Here is a 9,021-nt window from a genome sequence, read left to right on the forward strand (position 1 = left end):
ATTCTCAGGGTCAAAGCAAATGCATTAATAATTGCTAGAACATAATTCTATTCAATTTTTTTAAGTTAGTCTGTTTTTTTTTTTTGTAGCTTTTATTTAATCAATATAAATTTCCAAAGTACAGCTTATGGATTACAATGGCTTCCCCCCCATAACATCCCTCCCACCCGCAACCCTCCCCTTTCCCACTCCCTCTTCCCTTCCATTCACATCAAGATTCATTTTCGATTCTCTTTATATACAGAAGATCAGTTTAGCATACATTAAGTAAAGATTTCAGGCCAGCGCCGCGGCTCACTAGGCTAATCCTCCGCCTAGCAGCGCCGGCACACCGGGTTCTAGTCCCGGTTGGGGCGCCGGATTCTGTCCCGGTTGCCCCTCTTCCAGGCCAGCTCTCTGCTGTGGCCAGGGAGTGCAGTGGAGGATGGCCCAGGTGCTTGGGCCCTGCACCCCATGGGAGACCAGGAAAAGCACCTGGCTCCTGGCTCCTGCCATCGGATCAGCGCGGTGCGCCGGCCGCAGCGCGCCGGCCGCGGCGGCCATTGGAGGGTGAACCAACGGCAAAGGAAGACCTTTCTCTCTATCTCTCTCTCTCACTGTCCACTCTGCCTGTCAAAAAAAAAATTAAAAAAAAAAAAAGATTTCAACAGTTTGCTCCCACACAGAAACATAAAGTGAAAAATACTGTTTGAGTATTAGTTATAGCATTAAATCTCAATGTACAGCACACCAAGGACAGAGATCCTACATGAGGAATAAGTGCACAGTGACTCCTGTTGTTGACTTAACAAATTGACACTCCTGTTTATGGCATCAGTAATCACCCTAGGCTCTAGTCATGAGTCGCCAAGGCTATGGAAGCCTTTTGAGTTTGCCGACTTCGATCTTGTTCAGACAGGGTCATAGTCAAAGTGGAAGTTCTCTCCTCCCTTCAGAGAAAGGTACCTCCTTCTTTGATGGCCCATTCTTTCCACTGGGATCTCACTCACAGAGATCCTTCATGGAGGTCATTTTTTTTTGCCACCGTGTTTTGGCTTTCCATGCCTGAAATACTCTCATGGGCTCTTCAGCCAGATCTGAATGCCTTAAGGGCTGATTCTGAGGCCAGAGTGCTGTTAGGACATCTGCCATTCTATGAGTCTGCTGTGTATCCCGCTTCCCACATTGGATGGTTCTCTCCCTTTTTGATTATATCAGTTAGTATTAGCAGACACTAGTCTTGTTTGTGTGATCCCTTTGACTCTTAGACCTATCAGTGTGATCAATTGTGAACTGAAATAAATCACCGGGAGTAGTGAGATGGCATTGGTACATGCCACCTTGATGGGATTGAATTGGAATCCCCTGGTATGTTTCTAACTCTACCGTTTGAGGTAAGTCAGCTTGAGCATGTCCCGAATTGCACATCTCTTCCCTCTCTTATTCCCACTCTTATGTTTAACAGTGATCACTTTTCAGTTAAGTTTCAGCACTTAAGAAGAATTGTGTGTTAATTACAGAATTCAACCAATAGTAATAGAACAAAAAAAGAAAAAATACTGAAATGGATAAAGTATTACATTGTACATCAACAGTCAGGACAAGAGCTGATCAAGTCACCGTTTCTCACAGTGTCCATTTCACTTCAACAGGTTTCCTCTTTGGTGCTCAGTCAGTTGTCACCGATCAGGGAGAACATATGATATTTGTCCCTTTGGGACTGGCCTATTTCACTCAGCATGATGTTTTCAAGGTTTCTCCATCTTGTTGCAAATGACTGGGTTTCATTGTTTTTGACTGCTGTATAGTATTCTATAGAGTACATGTCCCATAATTTCTTTATCCAGTCTACTGTTGATGGGCATTTGGGTTGGTTCCAGGTCTTAGCTATTGTGAATTGAGCTGCACTAAACATTAATGTGCAGACAGCTTGTTTGTTTGCCAATTTAATTTCCTTTGGGTAAATTCCAAGGAGTGGGATGGCTGGGTTGTATGGTAAGGTTATATTCAGGTTTCTGAGGAATCTCCAGACTGACTTCCATAGTGGCTTGACCAGTTTGCATTCCCACCAACAGTGGGTTAGTGTCCCTTTTTCCCCACATCCTCGCCAGCATCTGTTGTTGGTAGATTTCTGAATGTGAGCCATTCTAACTGGGGTGAGGTGAAACCTCATTGTGGTTTTGATTTGCATTTCCCTGAGTGCTAGTGATCCTGAACATTTAGGTTTTCTGTCTTCCTGGTTCAATTTAGGTAGATTGTATGTGTCCAGGAATCTCTCCATTTCTGATAGATTTCCCTGTTTGCTGGCATACAAGTCTGTGAGTCTAATTGGAGATCCTCTGAGAGTAATCTGACGTTTCTCTCTTGCACATTTTAGGATCTTTTCTTTATGTTTCACTGTGGTGAGTTTAATTACCACGTGTCGTGGTGAGGATCTCTTTTGGTCATGTTTATTGGGGGTTCTATGAGCTTCCTGTACTAGGATGTCTCTGTCCTTCTCCACACCCATAAAGTTCTCTGCTAGTATCTCACTAAAAAGGCCTTCTAATCCTTTCTCTCTCTCCATGCCTTCAGGAACTCCTAGAACTCGAATGTTGGTTTTTTCAATAGTATCCTGTAGATTCCCAACAATATTTTTTAGATTTCTAATTTCCTCTTCTTTTCTTTGGTTTGACTGTATGTTTTCCTGTGCTCTGTCTTCTAAGCCCAATATTCTCTCTTCTGTTTCACTGACTCTGTTTTTAAGGCTTTCTAATGTGTTTGTCATTTGATCTATTGAGCTCTTCATTTCATTTTGGTTTCGCCTCACTATCACACTTTCCTGTTCTACTAGTTTCTGTGTTTCATTTTGATTCTTCCTTAAAATTTCATTTTCATGAGAGAGATTTTCAATCCTGTCCAGTAAGGATTTCTGTAGTTCAAGGATTTGCTTTTGAAAACTTCTAAATGTTCTTATCATAAATTTTTTGAAATCTCTATCTTTCATTTCTTCTATCTCATCATCTTCATAATCTTGAATTGGGGTGTCTTGTTCATTTTGGGGGTGCCATAATGTCTTCCTTGATCTTGTTTCCTCGGTTTCTGCATTTGTTGCTTGGCATTGTGGATACTCTTTGGATGCTTCTTCCCTTGCTGTGGTGTTTTTTTCTTGTTATACTATGACTGTATTAAGTGGACTGTCTGCTTTTGATGGAGCCTTAGAGGCTTGAGATAGGTGTGGCCTGAGAGCCTGTTTGGTTCCTCAGGGTTAAGGGTATGCCAAAGGTGACACTCCCAGGTTAGGCATGGTAAATCTCTCTCTTTTTTTATTTATTTTTTTTTATTCAGAAGGGAAGTAATGCTGCACAGCTAAGCAGAATTGAAGGTAGTCAGCGTCCAATCTCTGGCTCCTGTGGGTATAACATTCATCTGCTCTTTCCCAAGGACCACACAGGTAATCAGTAGAGGGATTTGTCTGTGGAGAAAATCCTGAACAATCATACAACATTGAGTGGGAGAGAGGACCATCAGTACACACGGGTTGGGAGTAGAGCCACTGATGTTAGAGTAGAGGCTGTGATTACAAAGGAATGAGGCCCCAAGTGGGCTAGACAGGGTCTAGAAGAGTTACTAGTGGAGGACCTAAGGAAGCTGCTGTCTAAGCCACAAATAAGTTCTCTGATTGAGAGGCAAATAGAACCTGACAGAAGGGGCTTGATAATCTGCTGGGCTTTATGGTCCTGTCAGTTATGAGGCCCAGACTCATCTATCTCTTTACATGGGGTACATTTTAAGAGAGGTGTGAACCTCCTTGGGGAAGGCACCCTGTTGACTTCCATTACCAGCTGGCCTGGGAGGAGAGTTGGCCAGGTAAAGGCAGATGGCATCTCCAACAGGAAATTTACAGTTCTGCCTGTAATGTTGCAGACCCTGCTTGGCCACCCCTTCAGCAGCAGTGGTCACCTTGGAAGCTGGGCTGAGTGAAAGACTTTTCAGCTTAGAGCCAATAAGATCCATGACTCTCACCTGGGTATCCTTCAACTCCAGGGCAGGTCCATTTCCAGTGATCCAACTCTTGGCTGGCAGAGCTGCCAGGGCTCTTAATGAGCTGATTTCTATTAAAGTCCAGGCTTACCTCATTGAAAGCCACTGTGGTGGGCCGGCGCCGCGGCTCACTAGGCTAATCCTTCGCCTTGCAGCACTGGAACACCGGGTTCTAGTCCTGGTCGGGGCGCCGGATTCTGTCCCAGTTGCCCCTCTTCCAGGCCAGCTCTCTGCTGTGGCCAGGGAGTGCAGTGGAGGATGGCCGAAGTGCCTGGGCCCTGCACCCCATGGGAGACCAGGAGAAGTACCTGGCTCCTGCCATTGGATCAGCGCGGTGCACCAGCCACGGCGGCCATCTTGGAGGGTGAACCAACGGCAAAAGGAAGACCTTTCTCTCTGTCTCTCTCTCTCACTGCCCACGCTGCCTGTCAAAAGAAGAAGAAGAAGAAGAAGAAGAAGAAGAAGAAGAAGAAGAAGAAGAAGAAAGAAAGAAAGAAAGCCACTGCAGTGGACTGGCCTGTTGGGTCTCTAATGGCAGATCACTGTACAGAGCTACATTTAATAGGCCTTCCACCCATCTTTACATTGCTTCTGAAGCCTAGCTCTCTTCCTTCCAGTTTTTGTTAAACCAGGCCAGAGGATGCAAGTCAAAGGGGGTGCTCAAGTCCCATCTCAAATCTGTAATTTACAGTCTGTAATTACAGACATGTTCTGATAAAGGTTTATTTCATGCCCATGAGGAAAGCTATGTCCTTACTTTACAACCTTTCTGGTCTGAAAGGGAGATTTTGACTGTTTACTGTGCTGATGGCAAAGTAATCCAAGCGATAAAATTATAATTTAAGCTTTAATTTTGGGTATGCTGTTACAGAATATATTTGCCATCCCTTTTATTATATGTAAAGATCAAATCGTGCATCCTAGAGAGTCCTTCAGTATAGTCAGTTTCCTACCTTGAAGAGAATAGAGAAATAAGGGAGCAAGTCCCAGATCACTTGCTGATGGTAACAATATCAAATGAAAACTTCTATACATTTTAATGATACTTGTATTTGGAAACATCTCTTAAATATCTAACATGGTATAGCTTTTTTAGCCAGTAAATTCAAGCACAAACATATAAAAATGGTGGGGGCTGGCACTGTGGCACAGTGAGTTAAAGCCTTGGCCTGCAGTGCTGGTATCCCACCAGTTCATGTCCTGGCTGCTCCTCTTCTGATCCAGCTCTCTGCTGTGGCCTGGGAAAGCAGTAGAAGTTGGCCCAAGTCCTTGGGCCCCTGCACCCACGTGGGAGACCTGGAAGAGGCTCCTGGCTCCTGGCTTTGGATGGGCGCAGCTCTGGCTGTTGCAGCCATCTGGGGAGTGATGCAGTGGGTAGAAGACCCTCTCTCTGTCACTACCTCTCTCTGTAACTCTTTCAAATAAATAAAATAAATCTTAAAAAAAAAAAAAAACAACTGTGTTAGTTTCTTTCTACCACCAAGTTTAAAACATCTGATCCAGACTCAGGTCACATGAATCAAAATGTATCTGATTAATTTAGCAGTTTAAACTTATGAGCAATCTTTTATCTATAAGCCAATTAAAACAGAGTTCTTAATCAATTATCCCATGTAGACAGACAATATGTACACACATGTAACATAACATACAAGATAGGACAATAAAGCAGCTTCAGTAATAGCTTCTTAAACTCTTTGTTTTTTAAATTACTAATTGATTCAAATTACTTTCTGCTCTAAGTAGCCTGTATTAACCATGCTTTCTCTGAATTGGAACCTGTAGTGCATTATTGGCTTCATCTGTTTACAGAACCATCCCATAGTACTGAATACAATAGAAGTAACTGGAAAAAGTCCATCAGAAGCTATGGGAGGGCAGCTAAACACAGAATCAACAATGTTTTAGTTTCATGAGCAGAAAATCTGATATATAAAACTGTGGATGACAAGACTTCAAATAGCCATGTTTAAAATTATAAACACATCAACCAACAAGAGGCACTTGCTAACTCCACACAGTATTTTCAAAAGCACCTGTAGGATTTTAGAAAGCATCTAATCCTTTTAGACCTCAGGGCCTTTCTCATTAAGATGACCATTAATTTAGTAACACAAGATCATTAAACTTTTTAACATTCAGACATTTATATCAGTAGCATTTTATATTATAAAACTTAAAATTTAGCACCACTTCACATCTTGACAGTACTTCTAATATAATCCAAATAGCCTGATTAGTTGTGTCTCTCTATGATGAGACATATGTCTTTGAAATTTCCAGGAGCACATCTGGAATTGTCAAAGTGTAAATTTTTGGAATTTTGATTTTTTGAATGACTGTCAAGGATGTCAAGAAAGCTCAAAATCTAAAATATCTGGTTGAAATAAAATTCTTTAACATCATGACATTATATAGACCAAATCTGATCCTTGTTACAAGGTGACTATTCAAATGCTTGGAAAAAAAAAAAAGCACATATTTAAATAACCCACAGCTCTAAATAAAAACTCAGCTATTTTTAAATAATTAGGATTTAACAGAGACATCAAGGGAACATAATAGATAGCTTTAACTCACTGCTTTAAGAATCATATCCTGGCTGGCACCGCGGCTCACTAGGCTAATCCTCCGCCTAGCGGCGCCGGCACACCGGGTTCTAGTCCCGGTGGGGGCGCCGGATTCTGTCCCGGTTGCCCCTCTTCCAGGCCAGCTCTCTGCTGTGGCCAGGGAGTGCAGTGGAGGATGGCCCAAGTGCCTGGGCCCTGCACCCCATGGGAGACCAGGTTAAGCACCTGGCTCCTGCCATCGGATCAGCGTGGTGCGCTGGCCGCAGCGCGCCAACCGTGGCGGCCATTGGAGGCAAAAGGAAAACCTTTCTCTCTGTCTCTCTCACTGTCCACTCTGCCTGTCCAAAAATTAAATAAATAAAAAAAATAACTTATAAAGTGTTACTCAGGTTCTATGTCAATTTCTCCAGGTTTATTTTAACTCGTCAACTAATTTTCTACTGCCAAATTTTATGTGCCTGGAGAGCAGGCACTGGGTCTGCTTCTACACCAAAAGACAGTGTATGACATTAGAAAGATAGATCATTAATTAATGTTCAAAAATACACAAGGGTCAATGAACTCATGGGATAGTAGGACTGATGGATAGCTGGACTAGTGGGTGGATGGAAGGATAGTTGTGTGGATGAATGGGTGGTTGTATGTGAGTGGATGAATGGGTGGATAGGTAGGTGACTGGTTGTGGATGGATGGGTAGTTGTTATGTTTGGATGAGTTGGTATGTTCATGAGTGTATGAATGGGTGGATAGGTAGGTGACTGGATTCTTGGATGACTTGATCAGATGGACTGAGAAGAAGCCAAGAAGTCTAGGAGGCTTAGGATTTCATGGAGATGCTTGACAGGATTCTGTGAGAATTTTTCCTCAAGTGGCTAAATGCAGATTTTCTAATCATCACTTAATATATGCAGAGCATATGTATAGAGGGTATTATCATGATCTAAAAGGACTAGAGTAGAAATGGAAGCTTCTAGTACATGTCATAATATGACTGTATTGTAACTTCAAATGATGATCAGAGGGCCCTGGAACAACCTGTCATAAAATAGGCACATCAGATGGCTTCTGGATCTTTAAAGTGGCTTGTTGTAGAGGCACTCTCCAATTGTCAGTCATATACAAAAGTCATACCATGGAATTATATTGAAATACCCTAGAGACCCCAACAATTATCAAGCTGAATAATCTCACATTAACATAGTACTTAAAGAGTTGGAAATGTCTTTCTATATGTATTTACTCATTTAATTTTCCCACCTTTTTGTGAGGCATGCACTAATCTCATTTTACAATGAAAATCGAGCATCAGATAGGTTGAGAGATATGCTTTAATAATGGATAAAACTGTTTACATGAATGAAGTCAAGGGCCATTTGTGTCTTTTCATCCTACATTGAGTGCCTTTTCTCTTTCCTGATACCTGTGGGTAGAGGAAATGTATAGTACAAAGTGCACACTGCAAAATCAATCCATGCAGGACTGATAAGTCAATGGGCAACACTGGGAACTTAAGTTTTTTGTCATACATTGTCTCATGTACAACACATCCCTATTTTTTTCCAGAGAACACACAGGAATGGAGAACAAAGTGTTCCATCCCAACCTCATTATTCTTTTGGCAAACCCAATAAAATTCTCTCCTCCTACAGAATCTGACAGGCACACAGATGAATGCACCAGTTCCTAAAGAAATTCTTTCTTTACTGTTCTCACATACTGAGTGTCCAGGCTTGCAAAATACCAGAGTGGAATGTACCCTGGCCCTTGCCTATGCTGCTGCTGGCTCCTGACTTCAGAGCAGCACAGCACCGGCTGTTGTGACCATCTGGGGAGTGAACAAATGGTTCTCTGTCTCTCTCTCTAACTCTGCTTCTCAAATAAATAAAATCTATAAATTAAAAAAAAAAAAAGAAAGAAACCTGACAGAGTACTACAACCAAACCCACAGTCAGTCACAGGCAGGCATGGTCAATCAAAACTTAGACACAGAAAGCTAGAATTAATCAAACCCATACACACATAGCCACTCGAACCTGAGACAGACAAGTCAGAACAAATCTAAAGGAGAGAAAACAGCTCTGAGAGGCAGTAACACAGATGCAGCCATGGGCAATAAAACCTGAAACAGAGAGAAGGTAGAATCAGTTGAACCCACAGACTAACAGACGGGGGTAAGGCCAATGAAACCTCAGACAGACATACAGAAGTCAGAAAGTGGCACAGAGGCAGCCATGAGCAATCAAACTTGAGACAGTTACAGAGAGAGGTAGAGACAGAGAGAGAGGTCTTCCATCCGCTGGTTCACTCCCTAGATGGCCACAACAGCCACAGCTGAGCAGATCTGAAGCCAGGAGCCAGGAGATTCCTCCGGGTCTCCCATGCGGGTGCAGGGGCCCAAGCACTTGGGCCATCTTCTACTGCTCTCCCAGGCCACAGCAGAGAGCTGGAT

This window comes from Oryctolagus cuniculus, chromosome Y, assembly GCF_051225735.1.
Source record: "Oryctolagus cuniculus isolate XC-2025 breed Fujian yellow rabbit chromosome Y, ASM5122573v1, whole genome shotgun sequence".
In the NCBI taxonomy this organism is placed as follows: domain Eukaryota; kingdom Metazoa; phylum Chordata; class Mammalia; order Lagomorpha; family Leporidae; genus Oryctolagus; species Oryctolagus cuniculus.